Genomic DNA, 18011 nt, shown 5'->3' with positions numbered 1-18011 from the left:
TATGTCGAGGTCAAGAGAGTCAACTCCATAAATAATGTGGCAGACCCGCTGACTAAGCCATTGGGCCAACAGAAGATCAAAGCCCACCTTGAGAAGATGGGACTTAGATATGTAGCCAATTGGCATTAGGTCAAGTGGGAGTTTGTTAGATGTGTGCCCTAGATGCCAGATCGGCTGACACATTCCTGTACAGATCTAAGGGCAAATTTATAATTTTGACTATAAATGAATAAAAAGATTATTTTTCTATCACATTGTGTACATTGTGTCTATGATACATCCTTTGAGTTAGTGGGAATGTAAATTTATATTTTCAAGAGTTGAAAATTTAAGGCATGAATTTACATAACTAACTCATAAATAGCTCCTGACCATAGGATCATCACGAGGATGGTAATCGATCCAGAAGGTTGGTGTACGATCGCTTTCTTAGGGTAGATGTGTCTTGAGTTTATGGTGTGGAAACACCGGAGCGAAAGTATAGGTATTCGTTGAGAATGAGAGTACTGAGCGTGACCACTTCGAGCAGTCATAAGGAAGTCTACCTTCTCATCGATTACTAGCTCGATGTTGCAGTTGTGTGTCTAGTTCTTTGACCTGAGGTGCATCGACAGTTCACCTTAAGTGTATTATAGTTTGACTACACCATAACTCGATCTACTAGCCATTCGAAACCCTGAGGTGTATGTTGGCTGTGGCATATTCATTATAGGAACTAGATCGCACCAAGATGGGATCTATTAATCTCGGTAGATGAGAGGAGTAGTCCTATGATAATTGAAAGATTAAGTCCTTAAGTCCATGGCCATGGCAGAGTGAAATAATGAAAAAGAATTTTTTATTAAGATTTCACATCGGACTCAGATCGATCGATTAACTCATATGACTGATGTTGGGTTTGACGAGTTCACCTTAACCCTAATTCAGTCGGAACTCATGATAGAAGAACTCAATCACACAGGTAGCTGCACCGAGAGGTTCGTCTTCAGTTCTGATGGGTTGCCACTACATACTGCTAGGCATCACTGGTGGATTTTGGAAGCAATTAGAATGATATTGATGATCGATCATTCTAATTGTCTGAATCAGAAGAGTTCTGGCCCATCGAAAGGAGTTTCGATGATGTCGATGATGAGATCACGACATGTATCATTACTATATGAAATTGAACCTAACTGGATCATACAAACAAGGGTTAGGGTCTAGATGTCATCAATTGGGCTAACTCAATTGATTTGGATTAGATCCAATTAGGTTCAAGAAAATCGTGCTAGCACACGATTGAGCCTAACTTTCTCCTTGTGTAATCTTTTCTGTCTCTACTGAGCCAAATATGATTTGACCCATCCAGAGAACCTTAGGAATGTTTCTCTCAGTCTAAATGAAGCTTGTCTAGCTCAGAAAAGGTTTGTCTTAATTCATGAGATGAATTTAAGACAACACCTGCTAATTTCTAGCACCTGCCAATTTCATTTTAGGACATCTATCAAAAGTTGACATATGGGTCTTAAACTGAAGAGGGCTCATTGGAGAATTTTTGTGGAGTGTCCACATGTCAAAACCTAATTGAATTGAGTACCATAATCAGATTATGGCATGAGCCCAATTGGATTAAAGTGGGCGCCCCAAATGGATAAGAACCAAAGAGTCCTGATAAACATGGACTCTTTGGCGCCACCTTGATTGAGCTTATCCAATGTTGGCGCCAACTTAGGAGAGAGGATGGGGTTCTTATTTGATGTGATCAGATGATATCACTCCATCAATCAAAATTTTTTCAAAATTTATTGAAAATTTTTGATTGGTTGAATGATGTGGCACTGCGCAGCATACAGGGTCTATATAAACCCTGCTGCGTCTAGGGTTTCGAGGAAGAAATTATTTTATGCACAAAACCCAATAGCTATCGCCCCCTCCTCTCTTCTCCATGTCCTCCCTACTCTCCTTCCTCTCCTCTTCACGTTCAAAGAGTTGGACGTCCATCTAGCAAAGATCCAAGGCGTGGTGATGCCTGGAACAGAAGGCTGTAGGACATCTTCGACAGGCTACTGCTCCAACTTCAGAAGGAGTTCTGAAGTACCTTCAAATCAGATAAAGATCTGATTTTTGGAGCGTAGATTCATGAGGAGAAGGCATTCCAGATCCTGCCTGAGTGGATATCGGTAGAGGCCAGGCGCTTGCATGGCTATATCAGAATCTCGGATTGTGCAAAGATCATCTACAGGATAATCAGATTACCCTTGAGGTACTTCTTCTTTCATCATAGATTTAGATTTAATTTTAGTTTTTAAATATCAGATAATAAAATTAGATCTAGAGAATTAGATCTAAAATATGTAGAATAAATTTTTAAAATTATTTCGCTCCAGATTTGATGAAATCTGGAAGATTCTACGAGTAAAAGCGGTTTTCCCCTTTCATGTACCTCTTCGGCACCGCCACCATCTAGTTCCTCCTCGACATCGCCTTCTACAGCCAAAACCTCTTCTAGATGGATATCTATAGTGTCATCGACTGGATCCCCAAGACCGCCACCATGAACACCCTCGAGGAAGTCTACAAGATTGCCCGCACCCAGACCTTGATCGTCCTCTGCAGCACCATCCCTGACTATTGGTTCACCATCACATTCATCGACAATTCGACATCATCGGCCTGTTCAATCCAGCTTATGGGCTTCTTCATGATGACTGCTTTCATGCTTGGCCTCGCCATCCCCTACTACCACTGGACTACCAAGGGCCACATCTACCTATGGAGCCCAAGCACATCATTCTCTTGATAGGTCGGTGAGAACCTCATCACCTTATCTCAAATTTATCCTCCATTTTATTCTCTTGATAGAAATCTGAATGATAGAGGTAGGAAAGACCAGGGAAGAGAAGCGGACAAAAATTTTTATCTTACTCATCCTTTGATGAAGGGCATTTCGGTCATTTCAAAAAAAATTAATTATGTGGCACTTTAGTCCAATTTTGGGTTAACGGGCTGCCTAACGGTTAGGACTAAATTGTAGGATAAAAATAAACGTCAAGAGCTTTAGCATAGGTTTTTCAAATCATTGGATTTAAGTGTAATTTTGATCTAATATATATATATATATATATATATATATATATATATATATATATATATATATATATATATATTATCACGTGGACATAGGACCTTGCTTCTCCCCTGGCTCTCTCTCTCTCTCTCTCGCTCTCTCTCTCGTCAAGCAGTCCCACACAGGCCGTAAATCTTGTAATAGATAATTTTGTCTTTACTACAAGCCATTAATCTTGTAACAGATAATTTTGTCTTTACTAAATTAGTTGCTGCTCTGGTATCTTGACAACTGAGATATGGAGAAACCTAGGTCCTCAAAAGTGTTTTGGCTTCCCAACTTGCCTAAAGGAAAATGTTGATCTAGTTTTCTTGCAGTCTCAGTAACCTCCCAAGGTGCCTAGAGCGTGTTTATTTAACTTACAAAAATCACGAAAATAGTGATATTTGAGCTTCCTTAATTGATCCACAAAATTGGCTATTTGTTTGGCTCCTGAAAAGAAGCTTTTGCATCGGAACCGGCGAGATTTGCTGCCTCGGATAGTTGATGCAAAACGTTACAAATGTTGCCAAGTGGGAGAGAGAAACAGAATTCAAAAAGTTGAAGTGATCGTACTAATAAGGGTGACATAAAAATGAAATTATGAATTTTTAGTTATTAGAAGAGTCATTTTTCTACCTAATATCCAAGATTCAATAATCAGTTCCAGAACCATATGGGGGATTTTATAAGGTCACAGTGTCTTCTTAATCAAAAACGTAAAGCAAAGCAACGCGTGTTAATCTAAGAAAAAAGTGTAACGGTCCACAAAGCCTGCTGCTTGCCACCAAAGACCAGCAGATATACTCTTTTATAGGTTGGACATCTCCCAAATAGCTTATCATATCCCTCCACCCCCACCCCCACCCCACCCCACCCCCGGGGAAATTTAAAAAAAAATAATCACGGGACAAGTTGCTGTTGTATAGGCTGCTAGTAGATCAGTTTTGTATCGTTTCGGACAGGGCCAAGCAGTTGTGGATAAACTCTGTCCAACCCCGGCCCCGTGAGGTCCTGCTCAGGCCAGGATATATCCTACCAGCGTTCTTTAATTACTGTGGAATGAGCAAGAAGTGTACTAGGCCAAATTGGTCGATTGCATGCATTTCTTATTGTCTAGAAAGGTGATAATTATATCTTCAGTTACACGAATGTTGATAAATATTGATAATCCTGAAAAACATTGGATTAGTTCATGACTTCAGAGCTTGTGGTTGTGGAGAATGTGTGATCACGATTCTGAAACTCAAAATCAAGGAGTGTACCTGCATTTAGAGGATTATATAGCTTAATTCATCGCAGGGTCTAAATATTCTCTCCCTGTTTAGTAGAAGAAAAGGGGTTTCAAAGTTGCTCAGGAAATAAAAATGGAAGAAGGAATGAACTTCCATTGCAGGTATTTGTGTAGATTGATCAAACATGGATTTGGTCATTTATTTTTTCTCTTTTCCTTTCATTTTCCTTGACAAAATGATGATGGAACTAGGATATTCATGTAGTTTAAATCGGATTTTGTGCGTTCGACTATTGTGAGGAGATCACTTGTAAATAGTAATGCTCTACATACTTTTCAATCGTTGACGCTTTGTAGGTTGCCCCTTCTGTCATCATAAGATATAGTAATATTGAAGTCACCACCAACAAGCTAAGGCCCTAACAAAGTGCTTTTGATATTCACCAATTCTTGAAAGAATACATCCCTCGTGTTCCTATCATCAGGACCACAAACAGCTGTTACATAAATACTTGTCTTCAACACCAAGCAATACAGTTCAACCGTGAGTGTGTATTCTTTTATAATAGAGTTTCTATGATCAAACATCCTGGAGTTTCACCCAATTAGAATTCCTCCAGCCGAGCTGATAGCATCCAAATGTGCCCAACAATCCAATTTAGAACCGCCCATAGAACTTAATAAGACTAGTGAAGGTGCTGCAATTTTAGATTCTTGTATAAGAATGATGTCAAAGGAGGAGAACAAAACAAGATCTTTAATTGCTCTCCTCTTTTTAGCGTCTCCAGAACTCCTGACATTCCATGAAATAATAATCATAGCAACACTTGTTTTCCTCTCGATAGCACCAACACAGAGCACCGATACCTCCATATAATTAGCAAGCAATGAAACATAGGTCTGCTGGGTAGAAAAGAATCATCGACACACACCAAGCATCAAACTGCCTCAACCATACATCTATATCCTTATTTTTGAGAGACGTCCAATACCACATAGACTCAGAACAAGACCCATGCTACATATGCTACATACTTTCCAATCATATTACCAATATTATATATTGCTGTTGCCGATCTCTGGATTGCTAATGTGGAAAGTGGAAATTTTTGGGATTATGTGGGATAAAGATCAGGAGATGCAGAAGAATAAGAGCTTTTTTAGTTTCTTCTCTATTGTACCTTTCATGAAGGGGCTGTTTGGTAGGGAATTCATATCATCCAATCTAATTTTGACCGGGGCCAACGTGCGTACGCATGGAAGTAGCGGTGTGTGTGTGAGAGTGGGTCAAAGCCACAGGTATATTGTCACAGCAGTGTGACCTACGTACGTACACATAGAAGCAGAAATGTATAGACTACGTGCGTACACGTAGAAGCAGTAAATGGATAGGCTATGTGCGTACACGTAGAAGCAGTGAATGGATACGCAAACTATGAGCTGTACGATACTGCTCGCATGCACCATATAATAAACAACCTGGAATCCAGGAGTAAAAGCAAAATGATTATGATTGAGAAGTAAACGTCAGGCCTACAGATACCTAAACAAATAGAAAACAAGGTAAAAGATGGACACAATGAAGGTGAAGGAAGGACTAATAAAACTCAGACATACGATTAATAGACTAACGAAAGTCTAAAGACAAGCTAAGTACATAAAATAAAAATCTAAACTAAGATACAGGCTAGTAAAAAACTAAAATGAACCAAAATGCAAGTTAAGTTATTATAAGAAACTATATATTGAAACATAAAAGTACAAGCTTTAAAGAAAACTAAAGCTAATAAACACTATCAAGAGAACTAAGTTTTCTAATAACTAAGATTATCCAGATTGCAAGTAAATAAATTATTATAAAAGTAAGGAGAACTAATATAAGAGCAAGAAGCATAGCTGTAATAAATAAACTACTAAATAAATTATAAACTATGACCAAAAAGATAAACTAACTACAGAATAAATAAATTAACAAAAGAACAAACTGAAATGAAAAAGATTACAAATAGAAAGAATAAAACTTAACTAAAGACAAGTAATACGGAAGCAGAATAGAATGATAAGGTAAGAGTAGTAATAAAGTGAAATAAATGGAACTAAATAAAAAGATCAATAAAACTAATAGAATAAAATAAAGTATAGTACTTAAGCAGAAAAATAAACAAAAGCTTAAAAGTAAACAAAGTATAAACAAAGTATAAACAAAATACTTTAACTAATCTATTAGTATGTAGTCGCTTCGTTGTTTACTTTGCGATTACACAAGAGATTGCACTATACTTTTAGTACAATCTTATAGCATGTTACAGATGGTATTTGGATTGTTTATCCTGATTGATCCGTTGTTTACTTCACAATCTCTACCAACTTTAGGATTGTTTATCCTTAGGAGACTGATCCGTTGTTTACTTCACAGCCTCAGTAGTATTCCGATTATTTACCGTCGTACTATATGCGTAACAGTACTGCACAGTATTTCTACTACAGTACTGCACAGTACATATACTACAGTAATTAACTACAGTACTAAATAGTAACTATGAATAGTAATGAATAGTAAACAAGCTTAAACGTAAACGTAAAGAAAGCTTAAAACATAATTAATAATAGTAAACGGAAAGAAAAATGGGCTTTATTTATAAAAGCACACTTATATAGAGTCCGAAGAAATTGAAATACACAACGTACAAGCTTTACGTACACTAATCAAACTCGAGCAAACTTAAATACAAACCACAAGTGCTAATATATACTAATACATGACTAATTACACTATAAACACACTTATTTAAAAAAAACTCACATGGGTTAGCGGAGCTAAGACAGAGCTTGTGGGATATCTATGGAGGAAATGATGGAAAGAGATGGAATGAAATTGCTTGAAGGAAGAATGATGAGTGGAGAGTAATGGAGATGGATTAGTAGATGATTGTTGGGTATAAAATACCCGCAGCCGAATTCAACATCAGCACGGCTCCGCCCGGACTCCTACGGGAGCCGGGCTCCTCCTCCAACAGCAGTACGGCTCCGCCCGGACTCCTACGGGAGCCGGACTCCACAGTCGACATCAGCACGGCTCCGTCCGGACTCCTACGGGAGCCGGGCTCCTCCTCCAACAGCAGTACGGCTCCGTCCGGACTCCTACGGGAGCCGGGCTCCACAGTCGACATCAGCACGGCTCCGCCCGGACTCCTACGGGAGCCGGGCTCCTCCTCCAACAGCAGTACGGCTCCGCCCGGACTCCTACGGGAGCCGGGCTCCACAGTCGACATCAGCACGGCTCCGCCCGGACTCCGACGGGAGCCAGGCTACTCCTCCAACAGCAGTACAGCTCCGCTCGGACTCCTACGGGAGTCGGGCTCCACAGTCGACATCAGCACGGCTCCGCCCGAACTCCTACGGGAGCCGGGCTCCTCCTTCAACAGCAGTACGGCTCCGCTCGGACTCCTACGGGAGCCAGGCTCCACAGTCGACATCAGCACGGCTCCGCACGGACTCCTACGGGAGCCGGGCTCCTCCTCCAACAGCAGTACGGCTCCGCCCGGACTCATACGGGAGCCGGGCTCCACAGTCGACATCAGCACGGCTCCGCCCGGACTCCTACGGAAGCCGGGCTCCTCCTCCAACAGCAGTACGGCTCCACCCGGACTCCTACGGGAGCCGGGCTCTACAGTCGACATCAGCACGGCTCCGCCCGGACTCCTACGGGAGCCGGGCTCCTCCTCCAACAGCAGTACGGCTCCGCCCGGACTCCTACGGGAGCCGGGCTCCACAGTCGACATCAGCACGGCTCCGCTCGGACTCCTACGGGAGCCGGGCTCCTCCTCCAACAGCAGTACGGCTCCGCCCGGACTCCTACGGGAGCCGGGCTCCATAGTCGACATCAGCACGGCTCCACCCGGACTCCTACGGGAGCCGGGCTCCTCCTCCAACAGCAGTACAGCTCCGCCCGGACTCCTACGGGAGTCGGGCTCCACAGTCGACATCAGCACGGCTCCGCCCGGACTCCTACGGGAGCCGGGCTCCTCCTCCAACAGCAGTACGGCTCCGCCCGGACTCCTACGGGAGCCGGGCTCCACAGTCGACATCAGCACGGCTCCGCCCGGACTCCTACGGGAGCCGGGCTCCTCCTTCAACAGTAGTACGGCTCCGCCTGGACTCCTACGGGAGCCGGGCTCCACAGTCGACATCAGCACGGCTCCGCCCGGACTCCTACGGGAGCCGGGCTCCTCCATCGACAGCAGGACGACTCCGTCCGGATTCCTATGGGAGCCGGGCCCCACCTGCAACTTCAGTTCCGAGAGGGTTTCACCCGGACTCCTACGGGAGCCAAGCTCCGACCTCAGTCTTCGACCTCAGCATCAGCCGCTGGAGCCGAACCCCACCCACGACCTCAACCGAGGGGGGGACTCCTCCCGGACTCCTGCAAAGGCCGAACTCCGACCGCTGCCGAGCCTTGATCAACAGATCCGCGTCCCTTGGCAGATAACAATAACTGCCAAGATCCTGTTCCACTTCTTGTAGTGGATTCTGCGTGGCTCCACCTCTCCCTGCGGCAGGTGCTGCATGATCCCACTACTCTCTGACAGGCTGTGTCGACAGCTATGATGCTGCTCCGCTCCCTGCGGCAGGTGCTGCACGATCCCACTACTCGCTGACAACTAGCGGCAACGGACACCGCTCCACTACCTGCAGTGGGCCCTAAGTGGCGGGCTATGATGATGGCCACGTGTCTGCTCCATTATCTTTCGCAATCAATTCCTCTGACCATGGGCGGCCCACTACCAGGCGGTTACAAACGTCGCCATCAGTCTGTTGCCTCCCCCGCCTATAAAAGGGGGACCCAGATACGTTATTCTTTAAGCTCTTTCGCCTTATCTCAAAACTCTGCTAAACTCTCCGTTCGAGCACTCCATTCTTGTTGAGGCAGAGAACTGACTTGAGCGTCGGAGGGTCTTGCCGGAGCAACCCCGTCTCCGGTTTAGACTTCCCTTGCAGGTCCCGGCGGCGACCGCGGCTTCCCCAACTCCAGCTTCTCCGGCGCAGGCGGATTTTTGCACCAACAGGATTGGCGCTAGAGGAAGGGTCTGTGTCTTCGCAGCACCCTTGTTCTTGAAGGAGCGCTCAACGGACCCGCTTCCGGCTATCTTTTTCGGCATCCAATCCTCTTTTCCCCATCCGATGCCCTCTCGCGAGGTTTCTGCACAACTACCTCCAGCTATGGTTGCTGATAAAGGATGGTCGGATGACCAGTCTTCACCGGATTCCGTCAACGTCATCTCGGGGGAATCCCGGCAGGAGGCAATTATCACATCAGCTGCACCCCTCAAGCGGCAAAAAGTTGAAGAGCCCATAGCCTTCACTGAAGAAGATGCCCAGGGAGTCCAATTCCTTCATAACGACGCGGTCGTAGTTTCTTTGAATATAGCAGATTATGACGTCCGTCGCATTCTCATCGACAACGGAAGTTCGGCCGACATTTTATTCTACAGTGCCTTTTCGAGAATGGCCGCTCTTGGCGGTCATCTAAGGCCGATGTGCTCCCCCTTGATAGAGTTTACTGGTGACGCCGTTCCGACAGAAGGAACGATAGCTCTAACTGTGACCGCGGGTCAGCATCCAAAGCAGTCCAGAGCCCTGGTGAATTTTCTGGTGGTAAAGGCGCCATCTGCCTACAATGCAATTCTTGGCCGACCCGGCCTCAATGCCCTCAGAGCCGTTGTTTCAACCTACCATTTGAAATTGAAGTTCCCCACTGACGAGGGGATTGGAGAAGTTCGGGGAGACCAAGCGCTGGCCAGGCACTGCTACAATATTGCCCTGCAAAGAAGCAATCAAGCGGACCTCTGTCCAGTCGACGGGTTGGATGCGCGCGACGACCTCACTGAAGAGAGGGGCGGCCCGATCGAGGACCTAATACCAATTCCTTTGAATGATGGGAATGCGGAGCATGTGGTGTTAATTGGCTCCAACCTGGAAAAGGAGGTGTGGACGCATCTCGTGGATTTCCTCCGAAGGAATGCGGACGTTTTCGCATGGGTCCCGGCGGATATGCCGGGGATTGACACAGAAGTCATGGAACATCATCTGGCGGTCGACCCTAAACACCGGCCAACAAAAGAAAAAATCCGGAGTCACGCCCCGGAGAGGCAGAAGGCAATAGCCGAGGAAGTGGATAAACTTCTCAAGGCCGGATTCATCAAGGAGGTCAATTATCCAGAATGGATCTCCAATGTTGTCTTGGTTAAGAAAGCAAACGGCAAGTGGAGGATGTGTATCGATTTCAAAAAGCTGAATAAGGCTTGTCCAAAGGACAGCTACCCCCTTCCCAGGATCGACCAACTGGTGGATGCTACCTCGGGCCACGAGCTTCTCACTTTTATGGATGCATTCTCTGGCTATAACCAGATTAGGATAGCATCGGAAGATGAAGAAAAGACTGCTTTTATCACTAATCGCGGCCTTTACTGCTACAGGGTTATGCCGTTCGGCCTCAAGAACGCGGGCGCAACCTATCAACGACTGGTGAACAAAATCTTCAAGGAGCAGATCGGCCGAAATATAGAAGTTTATGTGGACGATATGCTCGTGAAAAGCAGGTCTTCCGGGAATCATGTCACCGACCTCGAAGAAACCTTTGGCGCCCTTCGAAAGTATAGAATGAAGCTGAACCCAACCAAATGCGCCTTTGGGGTAACCTCGGGGAAGTTCCTGGGCTTCATGGTATCAGGGCGCGGGATCGAGGCCAATTCGGAAAAAATCCGCGCCATCCAAAATATGATTGCCCCAAGATCGATCAAAGAGGTTCAGTGCCTCACAGGAAGAGTTGCGGCTCTTAATCGCTTTGTCGCAAGGTCGGCCGAGCGATGTCTGCCCTTCTTTCAAACTCTCAAGCAGCCGAAGAACTTCTGTTGGACCCCTGAATGCCAACAGGCATTCGAAGAATTGAAAAGCTATCTTGGCTCACCCCCACTGCTGGCAAAGCCTGAGCCCAAGGAGGAATTATTTTTGTACCTGGCAGTCTCTCCCACAGCCCTTGCAGCCGTCCTTGTTAAGGAGGAAATGAAAGTCCAGCGATCGGTCTACTACATTAGTCGCGTGTTGAGGGACGCCGAGACCAGGTATACTAAATTAGAAAAACTGACCTACGCCTTGTTGATTGCAGCTCGGAGACTCCGACCTTACTTTCAAGGGCACACGGTGACGTTACTCACCGACCAACCGATCAAGGCAGTTTTGCACCGAGCTGATATCTCCGGGAGGATGGCGAAATGGGCAATCGAGCTCACAGAATTCGACATCAACTACAAACCTAGACCGGCAATAAAAGCCCAAGTATTGGCGGATTTCATAGTAGAATGCACCATCCCCGAGGAGGCCGAACCCGAGCAAAGCAAAATTGACGGCCTGAAGACTCAACCGGACTCCCCCGACGAAGAAGCCAGTTCCTCCGATAGCTTTTGGACCCTCCATGTGGACGGATCTTCCAACATGGCAGGCGCGGGCGCAGGCCTGATCTTGACCAGCCCGGAGGGAGTCGTTGCAGAGTACGCTCTGCGTTTCGAATTCCCCGCAACAAACAATGGAGCGGAATATGAAGCTCTGATTGCAGGGTTGAGGATCGCCAGGGAGCTCGGAATAGGTCAGCTCCGGGTGCACAGCGATTCCCAACTTGTGGTGGGGCAGGTCAGCGGGAGCTTTGAAGCGCGGGAGGACAGTATGGCCAAATATCTCAAAAAAGTGAAGGAGTTCATTCCTGCCTTTGGCAATTTCGACATCAGGCAAATTCCAAGGTCGGAGAACACCAGAGCCGATCTTCTCTCCAAACTGGCGACATCGGTTCCGGCCGAATTGCCAAAAGGCGTCCTCTTTGAAGTTCTAAAGCATCCGAGTACAGAGGAGCCGCGACTCGTAATGGAGATCGACCACGAGCCCAGCTGGGTCGACCCACTGATAACCTATCTTAGAGATGGGGTTCTCCCCCAGGATTTAAAGAAGCCCGGAAACTCCGGAATCAAGCCTCCCGGTACATCCTTTATGAGGACAAATTGTACAAAAGATCATACTTCTTGCCTCTCTTAAGATGCCTCCGACCCTCAGAAGCTGACTACGCTCTATGGGAAATACACGAGGGAGCTTGCGGAAGCCATTTAGGTGCCAGGTCTCTATCCCACAAGCTACTCCGCCAAGGGTATTACTGGCCAACAATGCATCATGATTCAATCGAATATGTCAAAAAGTGTGATCGATGCCAGAGGTACGCCAACGTCCAGAGACAACCTGCTACCGAGCTTACACCCTTGAGCGCCCCATGGCCTTTTGCGCAGTGGGGGATGGATATTCTTGGTCCCTTTCCCATGGCGTCTGGTCAAAGGAAATTCCTTCTTGTAGCAATCGACTACTTCACCAAATGGGTCGAGGCCGAGCCACTAGCCAAAATCACAGAAGCGAAAGTACAGAATTTCGTCTGGAAGTCGATCGTGTGCAGGTTCGGTTTGCCTAGAACCCTCATCACTGATAACGGACGGCAATTCGCGGGAGCCAGATTTGCTGAATTCTGTGAAGACCTAAACATCTCCCACAAATTCACATCAGTGGCCCATCCCCAGGCGAACGGTGAAGCCGAGGTAACAAACAGAACCCTTTTGCAGGGGATTAAGACCAGGCTCGAAAGAGCAAAAGGGACTTGGGCGGACGAACTTTATCATGTACTATGGGCTTATCGGACCACCCAGAGGTTGCCTACAGGAGAGACTCCCTTTGCTCTAGCCTTTGGTACGGAAGCCGTCATCCCGATCGAGCTTAAACTCCCGTCGGCACGAGTCGTGGCATTCGACGAACCCCAAAACGTGCAAAGTCTCAGAGCCAACCTCGAACTACTGGAAGAAAGGCGGGAGATTGCTCAGGTTCGAATGGCAGCCTACAGACAGAAAGTTGCCCGATATTACAATGCCCGAGTAAAGAACAAGGCATTCAAAGCAGGGGACCTAGTACTCCGACGAGCTGCTGTCTCACAACCACAGGGCCAGGGGAAGCTTGCCCCAAATTGGGAGGGACCTTATGAGGTCAAAGAAGTAGTCCGACCTGGAACTTATTATCTTAAGGAACTCGGAGGAGCCGACCTCCCGCGACCTTGGAGCTCAGAAAACTTACAGATGTACTACCAGTAATTTCGTCCTAATCAAAAAATGCGTGCCCGTTTGTCTTGGGACAATTCAAGCAGACGATATCGAAAATGAGAGGGCAACCTTATAAAAGTCGAAGGCCCGGTTCTTTTAGACCGGATGGGGGGAGAGGCCTTGCAACGCCCATATGTGCCCCCACAGCCCTGTTAGGGACAGGAGGAGAATCTCGCCCTAACTTGAGCAAAGTCGAAGGCTCGGTTCTTTTAGACCGGATGGGGGGAGAGGCCTTGCAACACCCATATGTGCCCCCACAGCCCTGTTAGGGACAGGAGGAGAACCTCGCCCTAACTTGAGCAAAGTCGAAGGCCCGGTTCTTTTAGACCGGATGGGGGGAGAGGCCTTGCAACGCCCATATGTGCCCCCACAGCCCTGTTAGTGTTGGGAATAGTGTCCCAAAGCCAATCGTCAGCCTGTTGACGGTTGTGCTCCTTTTGTATTAGTACATAAATTATAAATAAATAAAAGTTATTTTGGTATTTTTCCATCATAAATATTTCATCTTCTAATGAACTCCTGTGTTGTGATGAAGTCCTTAGGACTATTTAGACTCGATAAAGGAGGATTTGTCGTTTAGTCCTTAAACATGTTCGCGACCAAATGATACGTTGTTACCAAGGACGACAATATTTATCGAGCATAGGTCGTTGTGTGCCATATGGGTTGGTTGTCCTCATAACCAAAGAGTGTGGAGACACTGGTATGGCATACAGGTGAGATGTAATGGTACATCTGCACTGAACGTGACCAACTCCGGAGCTATTTCTGCTGTCAAGATTTGCTCCGATGGGATATGGGTATAAATGTCCCTCCGACCTGAGACCGCCATGGTGACTTGCAAGCAACTCACTGCACTTAGGCATTGGACTACCTAAATTTCTAATTCAGTGACGGAAGGTTGCTGGGTGTAGTCAAGTACTTGACTTGTCGGTGCGTGTGTCAAGATGGGATTGACCACTCCAGTTTAGGAGCTGTGTACAGTCGTGTTTCAATTTAGCAAAACCTTGGCCAGGGTAGTCCTAGTGAGGAGTCACAGGACTAATTGAGTTGAGCACGATTCGGATGATATCATCAGGGTTGACAGTTTAACCCTAAGTCATCCTAAACACAGGGGTCAAAAGGGATGAATTATACGGTAACCATATTCACGTAGGTTCTGAATGTTGCGATTGCGATTATTCGACCTATCCGGTCGTCGGGTACCATTGCTAGATGGTCACTTCGATTAGTACAGAAATTGGTTCCTGTGCTACCGGCTTAGGTTCGAACCTACGGGGTCACACACATTAGAGGTTCCTTTCTGATCTGATGGCTGATTATGAGTCTTATCTATCTGGAACTCTATGATTGAGAATTAGGATTCTCTAATCATGAGTTCCACACATTTTGGGTGCCGGGGTCAAAATTTTGAATTTCGAATTTTGAATTTGAAATTTGAACTCTTTGATCAGGGTTTCATATCGATGGTCTCTGATGCCTGATTGCCCATCGAATTTGGACTCAACATTTATGAAAGGTTTAATTAGTAATTTAATCACTAATTAACTCAATTTGATTGAGTAATTATTTTTGGATCAAGTCCAATTGAATTGGATTCAGTTTGGATTGACCCGATTAGGTTAAATGTTGACCTAATCGCTAAGGTGGTTTAGTCCCTGATTTGATCAGGGGTTAGGTTTAGTTAATTCCTGATTTGATTAGGATTTTATTAAGCCTAATTAAGCCTAATTATGTTGGGTTTAATTTGGTCTAATTGTGCTCAACCTATTTTAAACTAGGTTGGCTCAATTTGAATCAAACCACCTTGTTTTAAATTCCCTGCGTCACCCAACTTCCTTGCACCCATTTGAATTCACGAGAAGAAACTTCTCATGAAATTTTTCTCACGCAAAACCCTTCCCCACGTCCTTATTTGTGCACCATATGGATGGATAAAATAATTAGTTAGCCATTCAAATTCAAAGCATGTTTGAATTTGAATGGATAACTTATCACTTGCCCTTTCATCCTTATCCATTTTGTGCGCCACATTACTTACACGAGAAAAGGTTTCTCGTGAAACTTTTTCACGCACAAAGAGCCACACCCCTTCTCTTCTCACGCCCAAAAGGATAGGGATAAGTTGGTTTTCGTTTGAATTCAAATTTGATTTGAATTCAAATGTGTAACCTCTTATCTTTATCCTCTCACGCGGATAAGACACGTTCGACGTTGTTTTAAAAAGAGGAGAAAGGTGGGACGTATGTAAAAAAATTAGGAGAGAAACTTTGGGGCGTGAGGAAGGCTTCTGCACAAGGTGAAGGTCCAAAACCTTCTGAGAGAAAAAGAAAGAAAAGAGAGAAAATTGGGCGCAGGGTTTTTGGTGTGTACCCTAGGGTTTCTACCTAGGGTTCGGGAAGTGAGATTGGTGTGCCACGAGTGTCGTGAGTCCACCAAATTTCAGAGAGAGATCCATCAGCCTCTCAAGTAACTGTGCAGACGATCCGGAGCATCCAAGAAGTCGGCACACATCGATCGAAGGAGTTCGATCAACATCTGCCATCAAAAGGGTGAAATCACGAACTAGCATTCGTGAGGAGCTGATCAGACGGGAGCTTCATGTGGATGATCCGCAGAGGCCAGACAGTTGGGTGGCTGCGATGTGACGATCAGAGCCCTCCGACGGTGATCAGATTGCGGTGATCGACTACCCGCAAAAGGTGATGTGTTCTGAACGCAGTACTGTAAAACGTTTACTGATTCAAATTTGAATTTCAAATTTAAATGCATGCTGTTGTATCATATTTAGATCCTAGTGTAGGGTTAATTAGTATTAATTAATGAGATTAATTAATAATTCTGCTGTAAAATAATAATTTTGAAAAAGTTTTAAAATTACCATTTTGCCCCTGCACTAAATTTTCACTTCAATTGGTATCAGAGCAGGTTCTAGAATATGATATACATATGCATGCGTAGATTAAGGTGTAATCTATAAGTTTAAATTTGAAATTCAAAATTCAAAATTCGAAATTCAAAAAGATTTGAAATTTGAAATTTGAAATTTGTTAGAAGTTTCAAATTTGAAATTCAAAATTTGAAATTTGAAATTTGGTTGAAATCTCAAATTTGAAATTTGAAATTTGAAATTCGAAATTTGAAATTCAAAATTCAAAATTTAAAATTTGAAATTTGGTTAAAATCTCAAATTTGAAATTTGAAATTTGAAATTCAAAATTTGAAATTTGAAATTCAAAATTCAAAATTTAAAATTCAAAGATTGAAAATTCGAAATTTGAAATTTGGTTGAAATCTCAAATTTGAAATTTAAAATTTGAAATTTGAAATTTGAAATTTGAAATTCAAAATTTAAATTTTGAAATTTGTATATTTAGATATACATGATCCAAGTAGCAAGTAATCTAATTGGGTTGGTTGCCATGGCCGTCCGGTCATAGGAGAAAAGTAGGGTTTAAAGACCCTCTCTTCTCATTCGATGGGGTCTCCTATGGCGGTAGGGGTGCCAATGCAATTATATCCCATGCCGATGAAGCAGCGAAAGGACTTAATTAAGAAATTTATCATGAATGTGTTAGATTAGATCTAAAAGAAAATTTATGATTTATTTTGAGTTATTTTCTGTTATGAAATGAGCAATAGAATTGCTGTTTATGAAATGTGCTGACCCGTTTGTGAAATGAGTTAACACATTTGGTGAACAGAAAATAAAATCTTTCAAATTTGAAAATTGTTTTCGAAATGCCAAACCCTGACCCATCAGTCCAAGTACTTAATTAAAAGAATTAAGTGTTGTCTAGTAGGTCTAGAATTGTGAATTAAGACCTAAGACAATTGCATAAACTTTTGGGTCAATGGGTTAGATGAATTAGGTCCATAATTGGGTTAGACCTAAGGTTAGTTTAAAAAATGGACGAATTGGAGTAATTGGTCAAATCTAATCAAAAGTTGAATTAGATTAGGTCAAGGATACTCTAGACTCAACTTCAATAGTTGTAGTTGAATGGGTCCATGTCTTTAACTAGACCAAGATGGACTTAATTCATGGCTACGCGGTGGAGCTCTATTTACTAAGTTGATCAAAATTAAAACTAATGAACCGGTTGGTGTCTAAGGTAAGTTTGGCAGTTTTGACCAGTGGTTCTTAAGCGGGAGCTACTCGCATTGATTCGATCATTGACGAGTTAATGGCAAATCCCCACCACTGATCTCACTTACCTGGCCAATCTGGTAAGTTAGATTTTGATTAGATCACTTGGTGATTAGAGCTCACCCATGTCATTAGGTAAATCAGTATGACTGATTTAGGTGCTCCTAATGCCAGCTTTAATTAAATCCTTTTTAATCTGACTTGGTGAAGTCAGTGGGAGGATTGAAATTGGCTGGATGATTTCTTCTCTACTATTCTTTAATAAAATCTTCAAAATTATTAGGTCCCTAAAATGATTAAGTTATAATGATAACTAAGTCTTAGCCTCCCATTAAGTGAATGATAATGAGTCCATTAGTT

General features: G+C 44.2%; 1 pseudogene; it reads left to right on the top strand.

Annotated features, from left to right (window-relative positions):
* LOC105033390 (probable inorganic phosphate transporter 1-8) overlaps positions 1 to 18011 on the top strand; it is a 47706-nt pseudogene that overhangs the window by 8778 nt on the left and 20917 nt on the right.

Source organism: Elaeis guineensis, chromosome 12 (genome assembly GCF_000442705.2).
Source record: "Elaeis guineensis isolate ETL-2024a chromosome 12, EG11, whole genome shotgun sequence".
NCBI lineage: Eukaryota > Viridiplantae > Streptophyta > Magnoliopsida > Arecales > Arecaceae > Elaeis > Elaeis guineensis.
Note: the sequence above shows the minus strand (reverse complement) of the source record. Positions and strands in the feature narration are given on the sequence as shown.